This window comes from Helianthus annuus, chromosome 4 (assembly GCF_002127325.2).
Source record: "Helianthus annuus cultivar XRQ/B chromosome 4, HanXRQr2.0-SUNRISE, whole genome shotgun sequence".
In the NCBI taxonomy this organism is placed as follows: domain Eukaryota; kingdom Viridiplantae; phylum Streptophyta; class Magnoliopsida; order Asterales; family Asteraceae; genus Helianthus; species Helianthus annuus.
Window position 1 is genome coordinate 6,676,971 of NC_035436.2, and position 11,637 is coordinate 6,688,607.

Below are 11,637 nucleotides of genomic sequence, written 5' to 3' on the forward strand. Positions count from 1 at the left end.
AGCCATGATGGTCTTGGGTCGTCCTGATTCGTCAACATAAGAAAACTCTTTGAAATAACCATCATCGCCTCTGTGTCCACCATTTCCATTTCGGAAATTGTTGGAATGAGTCCCCGCAAATCGTGGATTGTACGGAGTTGACGATCTGTTGGTATAACCAGAGTTTCCATACCCTCGGCTTCCATAGTTTTGGTAATTGTAATTTTGATTCCTGGGTGACTCAAAATTCCTACCAAATCTAGGAGCATCTTCGTGTCTTGAGAATGATCGTGGATGATTATCCGAATGCGGTCTTTGATTTGGAAATCGGGGGGGTGACGCATTTCGATCATTCACGAATCTGTTCTGTGCATGAGGTCTAGCATAGTTGTTGTTCGAACCTCCAGAACGTTTGTCATTCTCAACTCCTTGAAAGGTGACATGATTTTGTCGTCTGTGAGGGGTTTTCTCACGAGTATCATGTCTTTGAGGCACATTTTCTGATCTGTCCCCACGGTTAATAACAGCGGGTTTCTCCTCTTGATCCTGATTTTGTTGTGATTTAACATTTGGTTTAACAACTGGTTTTACTTCTTGTTTAATCACTTTGTTTTTCTCAACCTTTTGATTTTTACCATTTTTCTTTTCAACATTAACTGATTCATTTTGTGGTTTGTCAACAAAAGGTTTCTTTTGATCAGGATCAACAAGTGATTTACCCCTGTCATCTGGACAGTCTGCTGCTAAGTGTCCTTTCCCACGACACTTGTAGCATTTGCGAATTTTCGCAGCATTCTTCGGACGTTCCTCATGATCGGTCGAAGATGATGAGTCGTTGGTGGAAATTTTCAAAATTTGGTTCACAAACTGAGAGTTGGAACCTGTTTCAATTTTTACTTCTTCTTTGATAAAATCCTCCCCTTTAACAAACTCAGTTTTAGGGACATTTTTCAAAGCCTTTTTATTTTTCCCACGTGACTTTGGTTTTGATTTCTCATTTTGAACTTGATTGAAAATTTCCAAAATCTTGTTGCTTATCAAATTTTCAATGTTTTCAAGATTTACTTCATTTTTCTTTGAAACTCCACTCATCTTCGACTGATCTGAGTCAGTAACTTCATCTGGCTCAGATTCTGACTCACTTTGTGGTTCAACCGTTAGAGGAGTCTTTGGTACAAAGTTTGCCAATTCAGGATCGATGCTTGGCATTGATGTATAATTATGGTTTACCGGTGGAGGCACCTTGTTATAACCAATGCCAAACATTCCTTCCTCAGATTCTTTGAGACGTTGGCTGTTAATACAGAAGTTCATCACTTCAGATGAATCCCTGAACTTTTCAATTTTTCGTTGCAAATCCAAAATCAGATTATCTTTTTCCAAAATGATTTTGTTCTTTTCCAAAACCGAATTTTGATTCATTTCAAGTTCAGATTTTAATTCCTGATTTCTAAGATTACCCACAGCCACAAGTCTCTCAAATTCAGAGACATCATTTTTCAAAGCTTTTATCTTAATTCGGTGTTCTTTATCCGAATTAGACAAAACCGCAATGAGTTCTCTGGATTTTTCTAAATCTGCAATTAAGTTTGTGTTATGAAGTGCATATCTATCAATCTTAGTCACAAACTCAACACATCTAGCACATCGCTTATCTACAGAAGATGATTTTACCTCAATGCCAGCCATGAATGCACAAGCCTCGTTTTCTACGGAATTTTCTTCCAACCTTTTAGCTTCTGCATCCGCAAATTGCTGCATTTCAGCTGTGGAGATGTTGAATTCAAAGCGTTCTCCTTTTTCTCCATCTTCTGTCTTGCTAGGCTTTTCAACAGTCTCTTCGATCGAAGGACTTTCATTCTCAGTAACATTTCCGGAATCCAACTCTTCCCCAAGAACTTCAGCTACAACTGCAAGCTCCTCAATGCTTGTCTCTTCAACCACCTCTTCATACACTTCTTCGTTCACAATTTCAGCTATAAAAGCTTGTGACACAATAGCTCCTGAGATGTCTTCCAAAGCACAACCCCAGTCATAAGGCTCAGTCACACTCTGTAAAGGTTGAGCCACCATAGCATTGTTTGTCGAAGGTGTGGTATTTTCAGACCCACTTGAACGAGCACTTGAGTTGGAGGTAGCATTTGATGCATTGTATTGAGGTCTTGAGTTGTTTCCTCGGGAGTTGTTGTCTCTGTCAGATCTTTCCATTTTCGGCTTTCGACAATCACGTGCGAAATGCCCGTAGATCCCGCAGTTGTAACACTTTACCTTTGACATGTCGACCCCCATTCGAGTCTTTGTCTGACCCCCTATGAACTTCCTACCCGTCTTCAGCAGAAACTTCTTCGCTCTACGGACTAGCAATGCCATATTGAGTTGTAGATCAAGTTCTTCCATCTCGTCTTGATCTATCTGATCGAAGTCTTCATCGAGACTTGACGGTTCAACGAGTTTTCCAAGACAGAAATTCTCGTATGCAGTCATGAAGGACGCCAACAGACCCATATTTTCTTCAATCAACTTCAACCCGCTTGCATCTATCTTAGGAATGTTCACACTTGTTCCTTGAAATTTCTGAGCGCCACTAGAAGAGTACATCCCTTGATTTGAATTGGTTGTTCCACTTGAACTGACTGTGTTGCTTATGAAGGCGTGTTCACTTGCATGACCTTCATTTTCCGAATACAAAGCAACACCGACTCCACCATTACTACCCTTATCCGTTGGTTTCGAAGCCTTATACAACTGAGGATCTTGGATCTTCTCGAATTCAGATGCTTGATCTTCCATATTCCAAGCGTAACCCCTCAGCTTCTGAACAACTTCTTCCAATGTAAGCTCTTCGTAAAGAACACCCTCTCTGATCAAAGCGGTGTACATATTCCATTCTCTCGAAAGACAATTCAGAAACTTCTCAACCTTCTCGAATTCAGTGTAGATACCCTCTTTACTTCTATCAAGTTCGCTCAGCAGATGATAAAATCGATTCACTGTGTCATCGAACGATTCATTCTTCAAAGCCTTGAACACAACGAATTGAGTCTTCAAACGTTCGAGACGTCGTTTCTTATACATTTCGTTTCCTTCATATCGCTGGATCATACTATCCCACAATTCATTTGAGCTATTTCTCTTACGGAACGTATGAAGTATAGATTGTGTCATTGCCATCGTTATCATTGACAAAGCTTTCTCTTCACAGTCATAAAACTTTTTCTGATCATCAGTGAGTGCCAAATACGTATCAATCGTCAACGTACGTACCGGAGTAGCACCACATCCTTTAACGATGCACAACCAGATTTTGATGTCTTTTGCTCGAACATACCTTTCGAAACGCTCCTTCCACTCAGGAAAATCAAGTTCGTTGACCAACAAAGGAGGTTTGTCGTTACTTCCTACCTCAGTATTGTGCTTGAGGCTTTGCACCATCGTAGTCAGATTGTTGTTTGCCATTTCAGACAACAAGAGAACTTCCAAGCAATGAAGTGAACTTTAATCAGAGTGTGACACCGGATCACTGAAACCTGAAACACAGAACACAAACAAAAGAACTTGGACTACACGGTTAGAAGTTTAACCTCAGACACCCTAAGAGATAAATATTAAAGTCGGACTCTAACAAATATTAAAGACGGACTCTATATATATTAAAATATCTCGGACAGGACAAAATCAATTAAACTCAGACTAAGTGATATTATAATAACCTCGGACTCAAAGATAAAAAGAAAACTCGACTTGAATTGAAATTAATTAAACTCGGTTGATATTAAAAAAATAACCTCGGACTCAAATATTGTTTGAAATTAATTAAACTCGGTTGATATAACCTCGGACTCAACTATTTATCTCTAAACTCGGACAAAAGATTAACTAAATAACTCACTCAAATATAACACTTAAGTAACTCGGACCTTAACATATAAAATAAAAAAACTCGGACACTTTAAAATAATGACACTAAACTCGGACACAACCTAAAATAATGGAACTAAACTCGGATATAACAATTAAAACTCAGACCACCTTAATATTTAAACTCGGACAACACAAAAAATTTAAACTCGGACACCTAACTATACTAAATAACTGAATAATTAAACTCGGACTCTAAAACAACTAAATAACTCGGACTTAATATGTTTAAGGAAATTCGGACCTCTCCTAAACTCAGACTAGACTAAAGAAATAAACTCAGACTCAAACTAAAAAACACAAACTCAGACTCAAAATTACCTAAACTAGAGGAATTCGGACCAAACTAACAAAGAAACTCAGACACAATTTACTCCAAAAGGAAAACTCAGACAAGGAGAAAGCTCAGACTGAAAGAACTGAAACTCAGACAAGTTTCAAAACTCAGAAGGAACCAATCTTCGGAGTATCTCCCCAATGTGACTACACACTGGTTCAATAATACCCCGGAGACACAAACACAAAGTGTAAACCTCAGACCAAGCTTCCAAAGATCAAAACTCAGAATTTTTATCTCCTTCAAAGCTCTGTATGAACAAGAACAAAAACCCCTGTAAAACCCAGATGAAGAAAACACTAAAAACTCACTAAACTACTCAAAATCCATCATCCAAACACTAGAAATGAATGAAGAATCATGAATAACACACACAAACTCACTAAAATCTCACTAAACCCAATCAAAGTATGAACTAATCTCACCAAAACCTTCAAACTAAGAACACCTACAGTAGTATGAGCACACTGCTCTGATACCACTTGTAAGGCCTCCTAATCCAAGATCTCACTCACCCAAAGCAACCAACAGGTGTGCGGAATCCACCTGATGATCAACCACTGTAGATGAACACAAGAATGCAAGGATTTGAGAGAGAAATCAAGAATACACTGAGTATTCTTGATGAAGATGAATGACGTCACTCACACAAAGCGCCGCCAGACAAAAAGCACAATGATTAGGGCACAGAAATTCACACAGAAATCGTTACCTTGTCTATTCCATATTAAAGTATATATACAAGGTGAAACCCGGACTTTCAACACTAAATAGAAAGCCCGGACAAAACATAGAGCACAAAGCCAACACAGAGTTTTTGCCACAAAACTCAGACAAGCCTAAACTATACAAAACTCAGACAAAGCTAGTCTATATAAACTCTGTCTAAAAATAAACTCTTTCTAAAATAAACTCTTTCCAAAATAAACTCTTTCTAGCCATAAACTCTTTCTAGCCATAAACTCTTTCTAGCCATAAACTCTTTCCAAAACATAAACTCTTTCCAAACTTTGGACATTGTTCAATAAAGACCCTAAATGTTGGAAGCCTTGCACTTATCACCCAAAAGTGCATTAACACTATTCCACCGTTTCCGTGAGATTTTAAGCCTATTCACATTTATGTGTTTGCTTAGATTCTTTGGTTTGAGTGTTGCCATTATGTATTTCAATTTCAGAACTTGTGTAGTTTGATGCATATCAAGATCATGAACCAAATGCTTGCACGAAAATGATAGAGGCACTAGGATTAAACCTTTGTTTGAAAGCCCGTTTCTTTGGTTTATTTTACCCACTACCTTAACACGATCCCTTAGTTGCCACTATTGAGCCTTTACCTATTCGTTTGTTAAAACCCATTTACACTACCCATTTAGCCTTTAGCCTTTTTTTTTTTTTTAACCTTGTGTGGTGAAATCCGAGTAAATTTAGGTCTAGTAGTTATGTATTTTTGTGTATTTTGTTTAGTCAAAGAAAAAAAAAAGAGTGATATATTGGGTCAAAAAGACCAAAGCAAAAAAAAAAAAAGAATAAAAAAAGAAAGAAAGAAAGAAAAAAAAAGGAAAGAAAAAAAAAGTAGAGCTACGTGTATGGGTCACATTGATCCAAAGTTTAGTGTTCGTGCGTTTAGATTGTTTATATAGCCTAACTACTTGGATTTTCACCACCTTAGCCATTTTTTTTTCTCTTTCTATATTCCTTTACCATACCCTTAACCTTAGCCAAATTACAACCCAATAAGTCCTCTTGATTCGCGCATTGTGTTTGTGTTATTTGGTGGCGATTTGATTGCTATACAAGCTTATGGTAATGATGTGCATATTGGTTTTGAGTGTTTACATATATACTAGTGCATCTTGACTAGTCCAGAAATAAACCGAGTGGTGTGATTAATTGTGAGGGGTGTGAACGCATGTAGACTAGAAACCTGAAGTATGTTAGGCTTGGCCAGGTAGTGTCTTGTTTATATCAATATAAATTGCTTGTTGGGTTATAAATATGTTTGTCTTAAGAAGTGGGCATGACTTTGGACCTTAGTTCACATATGGTAAAGAGATGTTTTGATGCGTTTGTCTAATTATTGTCATAGTGTTACAAGAGAGTTTGCTTGAGGACAAGCAAAACATAAGTGTGGGGATGTTGATGTGTTATGGTTGGATGGTCTAATTTGTCATGATTTTGTATGTTTTCACTTGGAATTATGCTTGGAATATGGTAACTTTGTGTGTATTTTGGTTGTGTAGGTTTGCAGCAAAGATATCATGATTTGTTGGAGCTTTACATGTACACAAGGATGGAAACAAAGCAAAGACAAGCATAGACATAGCCCTACTCCCACTCAAATTTGATATTTGGGTGTATTGCATGGGAATTTTAAAGATTCAGGAAAATGGACTTTAGAGAGGCCGTAGCCCTACTCTCCTGGGCGTAGCCCTACTCCTGCAAACGAACAAAAACGGTTCCAGACGGTTTTTGATGTTTTTCTATGAAGTTTTGACCAAGGATCTCGACATTCAACACAAGGGAGTGCCAAGGGACGACCAAGGAAGAAGAATCTTGAGTGACAAAGCCTTTCTATCATCCTAATCATGTCTTTCACTTCCGAATTCCACACTTCATCATCATTTCACACCATCATGAGTAGCTAAATCATTCATGGTTGCATCAAGGTTTAGGGTTTGATCTCATTTAGTATTCAATCTGAATTGTAAGTACATTTGACATGGATTTGCTTTGATTTGTTAAGTACTTGACATTTTCTTTGTGATTTCATGTGTTTATCATGTTTCAATGTTTCAATGTTGAACAATTTACTATTTTGAACACTTCACAACATTGTTTCTTCTATTTGGTGTTTATCATTAGAGAACAAGGTGTTTTGATTGATAGCGTCGGATAGTGTTTTGATAATTGATAATAACCTCATCCTACAACATAAATTATTCGGTCTAGAATCGTTAAAAGAGTTGTTGTTTGATTGAAGAGTCTATTGATTATCCAATGTGTGAATGTGGTAAACTTCACTATGTCTATATAGTGATTAATGTGCTATTGAATTAGATTGTTTATTGAATGTGCAACCCGATCCTTGGTGTGACCATCTCTTAATTACTTGTGATAAAATCAATCACTTTAGGTTTTACTTTTGCGAATTACTTAATTTAAACAACTCAATCAAAGAATCAAGTTTACATTATGTTCATGAATCAATTGAGTCTAAACACTAACCAAAAGCTCTTCGTGGTTCAACACCCTACTTGCCCTAACTAAATTAAGGTATTTAGGAAAACAATTCTCTCTATCTTTGATCGGTACATCGACGCCGATCATAGAGCTACAAAGCCAATTTTTCTTTTATTCTTAGTTTAAGACCAATGTAATTCAGTGTTGTAGTGATGTATAAAATCATAAAATTACATGTTTCTTCAGTTTGTTGCTACCTTTGTTTGATTAAAACTAAAAGCTAGTACAAAAAGTATTCAGATGAGTCATGAGTGAGAGACAAAACACATGTAAAGAATGTTATGCTTCAACAACTTAGGAGTCTGTTTCATAGAACATTAGTAAATACTATTTTTTTTTTGTCTTATGATTTAATTTCATCCATGTAACCTCAAAATTTTGTGAGTTCAGGAAGAGGTATACTTTTTAGGACTGTTCACTCATCCTAATATCAATAGACTCTTGGGATATTGCAAAGATGAACATGAGCACTTGCTTGTTTACGAGTACATGCCCAACAAAAATTTTGGGAACTTTTTATGGAAAGGTAAACTGTATTAGGATCTCTCTAAAACCATTATCCTTTTATTTTTTCTTAGAAGTTGAATTACTCTAATTAAGTAACTATGTAAGATGAATAATTTTGCACCTGAACCAGATATTGCCAAACAACTTTCATGGAGAACACGACTTTTGATAATGATAGGAGCTGCCCGTGGACTAAATTATTTGCATTCGAACAATTTCAGACTTGGCGGATTAAAACCCTCTAATATATTACTGGATGAAGTACTCTTTAACTCTTAAGCTATTTAAGATTGATGTTTGTGATCAAACTACTTTGAAATTCTGCTTTTATGCCATAAAATTAACCATGTGTTTTGCTCTTTCTTATTCCAGGATTTTAATGCAAAACTAGGGGGGTTTGAGTTGGCGAAATATTACTGGGAAGATAGTTGTTATGCAGGCCCAGAGCATAATGGTGTGTCACCTTTTGTCTAAAATTTGTATTTTAAGCACAATTGAAAACCAAGTTCATTTATGTAAAAAACAAGGCCTGATTTTGGAACCTAATTGGCAAAACTAACCCTGTTTCAACCCCCACCACGGCCACCATCACGGTCACTATATGCCACTAGCAGCCATGAAAACAGATACATCGGATGGACTCATTTTGATACTCTTTTCTAATCTTTTCCAATATGACCTGTTTCGAATGGGCTCATCTTTTTCAAAACTAGTTTTGACACGTTATTCTACTTGACCCACCTGCATCGCAAAATAAAAAAAAAAACTGTTAATAAACTTAAAACACCATAATTTTGTGATCCTGAACATCCTTCACTTTTACAGGTAAGTATACTACAAAGAGTGACATCTATGGGTTCGGAAGGGTGCTGTTGGAAAGTATATTAGGTATTGAAAAGGAGATCAGCCATCCTTCCTATGGGGATGATGAAGGGTACTATTATTGGGCGGATTTAATCAATTCAGACAAAAGAATGCTAAAGGAAATACTAGATCCACGTTTTAAAGGAAAATACCCTCTAAAAGGTGCTTCCAAATGCTTGGCACTTGCATTAAGATGCGTTTCAAACAATGCCAAGGATAGGCCGTTAAGTGAAGAAGTTTTGCAGAGGTTGGAACATATATATGCGCTTCACAATTAGTAACCTAACCTTATTGCTAAGTATGGAGGGAGAGTTGTCATGTGCGAAGCTATTAAGGGGCGGGAGGGGGCGTCCGATCCCCCGAACTTTTCACTCAGTAGTGGAGAGTATGTAGTTTTCGTATAGAAAATTTTGGGTATGTATGTTTTCGACCCTCCGGTTTTATAAAAACTTTTAGGTTCGGTGATTTTCGTCCCACCGGTCGAAAATTTCAAGCTTCGCCGAGTTGTTGCGGCAACATTGCTGATTCGTGACAGATTTTTAATATTTATTTAATTATCATTTAATGCAACACATATACCAGATTTTATTTTCCTTTTTTATACATAAGCTACAATACAATATGCTCTTAGGTATATATCATGTTGAAAATAACAAGTTAATTTTACAAATTGGGTTGTTCAATAAAAAATATCACAAACAAAGATTAAATAAAATTTAACTTGATTTGTTTAAGTTTCATATTAATATTGTTGATCATAACGGTTGAAGGGTGCTACTTTAGATAATATCACTACTAGAAAACTACATTTTTTTTCTACAAAAGTTTCCTACAAATTTTACACAGCTCATTTTTTGCTACAACTTTCTTACAGATTTCCAACAAAAAAAAAAAAAAAACAAGAAAAACCCAAAACTTTTCCACAATTTTCAAACAAAATTGCCACACAATAAGTATTTGTAGTAATTTTGTTGAAAAATTTATTACCTTGCGAAGAAATTCCTACAAAATAAATTAAACTTTCATATTGTTTGTTCATACCGCAAAACAAATAATTTAAAAATTAAAACTCCTAAATTTGCAAGAAATTTGTAGCAACTAGCTACAAATTTGCGATAATTGTTAGTTATTTTATTTTTGATTTATGAATTTTAATAAAATAAACAACTTAAAATCTAAAATGTTAAATTTGTCGAAAATTTGTAGCAAATTGACCCCGTTTGCTACAAATTTCCTAAAACAAGTCATTTTATTTATTATTTCTTAATATTAGTAAAGTAAATAATTTTAAAAAATAAAATGTTTCATTTGTCGAAAATTTTATAACAAATTGACCTTGTTTGCTATAATTTTCTAACAAAAAATAGTTATTTTATTTGTTGTGTCTTAATTTTAGTAAAGTAAATCATCTAAAAATAATGTTTTATTTGTCGAAAATTTGTAGCAAATTGACCTTGTTTGCTACTGTTCCCACAAAAAAAGTAATTTATTTGTTGTGTCTTAATTTTCGCAAAGTAAATAATTTAAAAAACGTAAAATGTTTCATTGTCGAAAATTTGTAGCAAATTGACCTTTTTTGCTACAGTTTTCCGACAAAAAAGTTATTTTATTTGTTGAGTCTTAGTTTTAGTAAAGTAAGTAATTTAAAAAAAGTAAATTGTTTTGTTTATCGAAAATTTGTAGCAAATTGATCATGTTCGCTCCAGTTTTCCGGCAAAAAAGTTATTTTATTTGTTGTATCTTAATTTTAGTAAAGTAAATAATTTAAAAAAGGAAAAAGCTTCATTTGTAGAAAATTTGTAGCAAATTAATCCTATTTGCTACAATTCTCCTACAAAAAAATTATTTTATTTGTTATTTCTTAAAGTAAATAATTTGTTATTTCTTAATTTTATTCACACCACTCTTTCAACCTATAGGGAGGACAAGTCGTCCCTGCAGGACAAATTTATATAATTTTTTTTTATTTCTATTTTATCCTTTTTAAGAACTATTATTACTAGGTGTTTTTTCTTGTCGCGTGTTGTCACACCCCGATTTCCACGTGTCACCGGTGGGCCCGGTGGGGGAGTATCGTGACGTGGTTGGCAACGTAATAGTCAAACAACACAATATTTAATATGCACAGCGGAAGCAATTTAAAAGATGTAATACAACTGAATTTAATTATTGTAATATCAAGTATCACAACGTTCGATTGTTTATTCATAGACGGATCGAAATAAAATATGAGACAATAGTTCAACAGACTTCAAGCATCCTAAGCTTGCGAAACCTTTTTATTGATGCTAAGGAGATAATCCAGCCAATTTCGTTTAGTACCAGCATTCAGTCTTTTTGGAAAAATACGTCAGTTTACACTGTTAAATACAATCAACCGACTCATTTTGGAAAATGATTGAAAATTGGTTTGGATGCACGTGGCATAAACATTTTTATTTTAACTTGGGAGAATTATTTAATATTATAATCTTGTGAACGAATTACATGTTACTTGTGCGTTCAGTAGCCCGGATCTTGTCCGGGTTAAAGATTAATAGACACACCACATCATAGAGTTATACACTGACAGGCGTACGCCTACACCCCGTGCTCAGGTCGTGGCCATCTCGTAAGATGATGCCAAGGATATCCGGGACATGGTCATTAACCCCCCAAAGACTTTAAGTAATCAAGACTGTTTAAACGAGCCGATCAAATTATTCAACTACCCACTTCACTGTGGAGATTTGATGCTCGATCAAGCGGTATGCTATATACCGTAACCCAAGCCCGTATAGGGAAAATAAG